The following is a 6517-nucleotide window of genomic DNA, read 5'->3' as shown; positions in this document are numbered from 1 at the left end:
TGTGCAGATGTCTCTGCCCTAATTATATAAAGACTCTACTAAGATGTTCTGAGAGACCAGACACATAAGGCAGGCCTACGGAGATTGGTCTAGTTGTCTCCGAGGTGCTGTTCTCTTGACTTGTGGCGCTGGTTCGAGAAGGGATTTTGAACATCCAGCGTTTGTAACCATTTGCGAGTAGAGTATTCTGGATGTGCCGTACTTTCTTTGCCTTGTCTTCCTCCTCGCTAACAAGGTGCTCTGCTCTGTGTAGGAGGGTCCTCACAACCGATCGTTTGTGATGTAGATGATGGTTGGAGGTGCAATTGAGATATTTATTAGTGTGGGTGGGTTTCTTATACACAGTTGTTTTTGTGCTCCCATCCTCATTTACATGGACACAAGTGTCACGGAAGGGTAGTTTACCGTCTTCTCTTTTGCTCGCTGGTGAACTTTATGTGAGGGTTAATGCTGTTGATGTGTTGAGTGTAACTATCAATGTTGGCAGCGTGCATTTTAGTGAACGTGTCATCCACATAACGATACCAGATGTCAGGTGGGTTGGGTGCCGTAGATAGGGCGAACTTCTCGAAGTGTTCCATGTACAGGTTGGCAACTATCGGTGATATAGGAGACCCCATGGCGGTGCCTTTGTTTTGTTTGTAAAAGTCTGCACTGTACATGAAATAGGTGGTATTCAAACACAACTCAAGAAGCTACGTTAGTTGGTCAACATTCAGATTGGTTCTGTCCTGCCAGCTGTTGTCTTGTTCCAGGCGCTGTCTGATAACCCGGAATGCTTCAACCGTGTGAATACTGGTAACAAGCGCGCTCACTGCGAATGTTTTCCTTTTATTTCACATTTAAATCTTATTGTAATCTTGCTAACGGTCACGTCTGAAGATGTATATTGTAACATACGAAACGTTAAGTTCTTAAAATCAAAGTTTTTTCCGACATGCATTATCTTGTCATGTTTGTCACCGCAGGGTGTGTTTTTTATTTTTATTAACCGGGCAGAGACTGGGCCGGGCCCGGTTCATAAATCGCCCGGAATTTTTTCGTCGTAGTAGTCTTGTCGGTAAATCGTTCCAGACCCGCTCGGCCGCTTCCTTGGCCAGGATTCAAAACACGCACTTTTGATATTTACTCGGCAGGAGCTATTAAATCAATCTTCTATTTAAAATTTTATCTAAAACCCTGATTTCTGTTAAGCGTGAAATATATGTGTTAATGTTATTCAAGCGTTTGACTCAAGAGAGTACTGGGTTGCGAAACCGGTGATTGTTTTGACAGGTCCAAACCGCTATGTCAGTCACGCAATGTCTTTGAAGCAAGCTTTACGCATATTAAACTGCTTAAAAAAAGGCTGGTAGCTAGAGCATTTTTGAGCCAGAATAATTCTTTGAAGATACTTTCCGAATTAATCATGTCCATTTTCATCCGTGCACAGTTGAGCCGGCAAAGTCGCGTATCAGAGACGATTGAATGTTTGCACAGCAAAATAATCTTTAATTCTATTTTGATTCTTGATGAAAAAGCTTTACTTCAGTGTTTACTTACACACTTCCCAAGACTTCAGAAAACAAAATGGTAATGTATAATTTTTCTACGAAGTATGATGGAATTTTTGAAAGGATCCGTAAAGCCAGCAAGTAAAACAAATGGTCTACAAAATGAAATTTTGGTGCCACTGCGGGTAATTTCATTAATTGTAATTAAATTCTACCACGGCATGCAAAATTTCACGGTTTTGAAATTTTCTAAATCTTTAAGCCTTTCAAAATGTTTCTTGACCCCATCTTGAATAAAAATTCATTTGAAACTTTTTTTCATGTTTCTTTCATTTGTTCAAGTTTTAGTTGGGTTTTTAGGCTTTTGAAACGAACAAGATCTATTTATAGATTGAGGCACCGTGTGATGTTTTTGATTACCTTGTTTGTCGTGGTAGTTCGCTCGGCCGCTTTCTTCTGTTTCTTGGCCAGGATTCAAATCCCGCACTCTTGATATTTACTCAGCAGGAGCTAAGATTACTCTCCTATTTAAAATTTTGTCTAATACCCTGATTTCTGTTATTAAAGCGTGAAATGGATATTTTTGTGTTTATATTCAAGCGTTCGACTCAAGCGAGAACAAGAGCGCGAAACCGGTGATTGTTTTGACGAAGCTTTTTTTACGTCAGTCACGCAATGTTTTTGCAGCAAGCTTCTGCTTTTAAAAACGGCTGGCAGCTAAAGCATTTTTGGGCCAGACTCTACTTTGAAGATGTTTTCTGTTTAGCAAGAATTGTGTCCATTTTGTCCATTTTCATCCGTGTACAGTGGGCCGACAAAGTTGTGTGTCACAGACGGATTGAATGTTTACACAACAAAATATAAACCTTGTTTTGGTTCTTGCTCAGCTCAGAAAACAAAATGGAAATGTAAGTTAGTAATATAATAATTTCCACAAACTAGAATGGAATTTGGATCGGTAAAGCCATCGAGTAAAATAATAGACGGCAAAAATAAAAACTTGCGCTTTGGCTAATTTTACGGCTTTAATTTAAAGTATTCAAATTTTTAATGCCATTCAAATGTTTCTTGGCCTCATCTTGAATCTTTTTTTTTCTTTTTTCACATTTAGTTGGGATTTTTAACAGCATATGTTATCTAGTACGCGTGATCTAATGCATGCCCTTTTTTAGTCTTTTTATTTTCGTTTGTAATTTTGTTTTGAAGTTTTTCTGTTATTCTTGATATTTATGTAACTCGTTTTATTTTTATTTAATTTTATTTATGTGACTCGTTTTATTCGAGCAAGAGCCAATACTGTAATTTTCTGGTTACTCCACTCATTTTTGCGAGAAATAAATATATTTTTTGGTTTTTCATTCGAGGGTTTTTCATTTCACTCGGAACCGAACGGCGATGAAGAAATTACCTGTTATGTATCACGCAAGCAAGAACTGGCGTTTGCGTGACTGCTTCCCAAAATGCAGCATATAGGCAGGTTTTTCGATCGAAGAATCAGATTGACTTGAAGAGCTGGCGTGTTTAAAAGCTAAAAAGCTTTCTAATTTTTTATTATTCCTTTTTTGTGTGTGATACATTCTTTTAAAAAACCTTAAACGCTTCTTAGTTTTTAACGAATTATTTCTAATTGTTTGTTTGTTTTGGCCGTAGATCATTTGTAATGCTATTCAACTGTTTGAGTTCATTTATTCAAGATAAGAAATACACAAAACGTATTAAACTTGTGTGTCACAGCTACTCGCCCCTAAACTACTTCTCGGCTGGCGCCATCACAAAAGTGCTGAGGAGGGCGGGGAGAAGGGTTAAGAGTAGAATGTGTTATGGGAAGGAGTAGAGTCGAAAGCTGCAGGGGATGGGGGAGGACGGGAGATATTCGAAGGTGAATGGCTTAGAAAAGGGGGAATGGGGGCAGGTGGGGGGGGGGGGTTGAATAAAAACTAAAATCTAACTAAAATCTAACTAAAATCTAAAAATACCGAGGTTATTCATTGTTCAAAAAAATAGGAAGCCTAAGCAGGAATTTGTTCAAGCATGGACAAACAAACCACAGACTTGTGTGTTTCTCAATTAAATGGTATTTTAAAAGTTTTTGCTGCACTTGCCTAATCAAGTAGTTAAACATTAACCGCCCGGTTTTAAGCTTTAAGCTTTAGGCGTCTTCTTGAAGTTAAAATGGCCTAAGAATAAGAATTATATAGTAATTTTAAATGCACGGCTAGTACGACGACACTTGTGTTGGACAATTTATTTGGCCGATATTTCGACCAACTCAACTAACCTTGTATATATGATACAATGTAAAAGATGTAATAAACAATATGTAGGAGAAACAAAACGAACTCTTCGGGAACGTTTCACTGAGCACAGGCAGGCCAGCAATAATCCAAGGCACAAGAAAGCAGCCACTGCAGTCCCTACTCATTTCAACATGCCAGGGCACTGCACATCAGACATGTCTCTAGTTCCTCTTGAATTGCTACCCACTAAAAGTACTTCTCGTCGCAAAGCAAGAGAAGCATATCTCATAGACCGAGGCAAAACTCTTGAACCTAATGGCCTCAATAGACGCTCTGAACAGTGATATGTTATATCTTTAGATCGTTATATGAAAGTTAGCTTTAGTTTATTATTATTATTATTTATTTTTTATTTTTTTTATTTTTTATTTTTATTTTTTATATTTTTTTCATCTTTTATATATTATTAGTGCGTGTATTTTCTTTATACGTATATATTACACCCTCGACGCTGTATTTTATGCTTTTTCCTTATATGGCTATCGTGTTACGTATTATCCACTTATATACTTTAATTTAAATTTTAGGAGCCGTTAAGTTTTATCTCACTCCAGCTCTGGCCTTGTAGAAGACTAGTTGACTAGTCGAAATATCGGCCAAATAAATTGTCCAACACAAGTGTCGTCGTACTAGCCGTGCATTTAAAATTACTGTTTTATACACCTCGAGTGAGTTCTAGTACATGCATCTCCAAGCTACGTGAGATCCGACAACAATTGTGCCATAGTCTTCCTAACGTTGTGTGGCCCTCTGCATTTAATCGTCCCACAAGAATTATATTATATACGAATTAACTGTTTTTCTTTCCAGAACAAAGGAACTTAAAGACTGTACCGATGAGATCGATTTCCAGACCGACTTCGTAGTTGACATCGCCAAGGCAGCAAATTACGGCTATGACTTGGGCGCCGGCGAAGAATTCCACGCTTGGGAATGTAAGGGTTTATTCGCCACCCCACCCCAGACAGTTGTTGGAATAAGTCACGTGATGTAGTTGACCACGAGGTCGAGTTGAGCTAGAGAATAAAAACATGGACAAGTTGAGGGTTTAATTGCTTTTATTCCGGCGACCACGTCTAACATTTGGCGACCCTGGCCAGGACAGTCACTCAGGCAAATTTGCCTGAAAGTAGTGACAGTGAGATGCTGAATTAAGGAGAACGACTGCCTTCGTTACGTTTGGATCCGTTTGTTTGTGTTTGGAAATCAAGATGGCGGCTGAAAATGAAATCGAGGAACTTCAACTGCAAATTGAGTCTAAAGTATGTGGCCTTACAGCGGATGGGCTCAAAGAATTAGCAGAACACTTGCAAGTGGAGGCGAAAGAGCTGGGAAGATTGGCGTTGTCGAGGAAAATCCGCGAGAAAATCAAACAGGAATTAACCGAAGCGGACGACAAGAAGACATTGTTGGTCGGTCTCCTTGCGTTTGTGGATGGAAAACCACCGCCGCTCGAAGTTCCAACAGCGACGGAAGTGAAAGTTGAACCGCCTAACTCATCAGAAAAAGCGACTGAGAAAGCACAAGTAGCAGAGACAAAGGTAAATGTTGATGTTAGTAAGGTGCTAAGGCGTGATTTCAAAATCCATGGAGTTGTGGCGGGAGATAGTTTTAAGGATGGGCTGTCATTTGTAAGTTTGGTGCGGCAGATAGAATCCGGGGTAAAGGCTGGCTACAAAGAGAGTGAGATTGTCGAAGCTGTTATTCGTGCAGTTAGCCCAAGCCTTAAATTGAGGTCGTACTTAGAGATGATACAGGATTTATCGTTGTCTCGCTTAAGGCAGATTATGAGGGCCCATTTTAAGCAAAAGTCAGCAACGGAACTGTATCAGGAACTGTCTGTCTTACGCCAGGAAACAAATGAATCCCCCCAAGATTTTCTTGTACGGGCCTTGAACTTAAAACAGCAGATTATTTTTGTGTCAAATGCAACTGATGCTTCTATCAAGTATGAGCCCTCTCTGGTTCAGGCACTGTTCCTGCATGTATTAGAAACAGGCTTACAGGATGAGGCTGTTAGAGCTAAATTACGCCCTTTACTAGAAGTAGCATCTGTAACTGATGAACAGCTGATGGAGAAGATTAATCAGATAATGTCTGCGGAGACAGAACATCAAAATAAGATGGGTGTGGCTGGCAGGAAAGGGGCAAGGGTTAGTCAGATTGAAACCCCCTCAGCTCCCAGTGATGTTCAACCCCAGCCAAATTCAAGTCAAGTGCCCCAGGGTGAATGTACTAAGTCTCAGAAAAAGGAACCAAAGCCAAATACTCTTGTAACAGCATTGGAAGCAGTGCAGTCCAACCTCGTCTCTCTGAAAGAAGCTTTTGATAGGGTCAGTGCCCCAGTGGAAAGAAATTCTGCCCGGCAATAGACATCTGGTAATCGGCCACAGTTTCGGCGTCGCCAGTGCAGTGTATGTAGTTCAGCAGGTGTGGACAACTGTGATCATTGCTTCAAGTGTGGGTCGACAGATCACTTTGCAAGGGGATGTAAAAAGGGTTTGGGAAACGAGAGGAGACTACACCAGCGGGACAGGGTGTAGTCGGAGCAGTCTCGTCCCATGCCTGCAAGTTCTGCGGAAACAAAGAGGGTACTTTCTCTTTCAAACAGTGCAGTAATTGTAAAGCTGTTAGATATTGTTCAAGGAAATGTCAACAGAAACACTGGGAACAACATAAGACACTTTGCCAGGCCATATCGTTTTTAGAAGAGCGAAAGTCTAGAGA

The sequence above is a fragment of the Oculina patagonica genome, chromosome 1 (genome assembly GCF_052425735.1).
Source record: "Oculina patagonica isolate OP01 chromosome 1, crgOcupat, whole genome shotgun sequence".
Lineage (NCBI taxonomy): Eukaryota > Metazoa > Cnidaria > Anthozoa > Scleractinia > Oculinidae > Oculina > Oculina patagonica.
Note: the sequence above shows the minus strand (reverse complement) of the source record.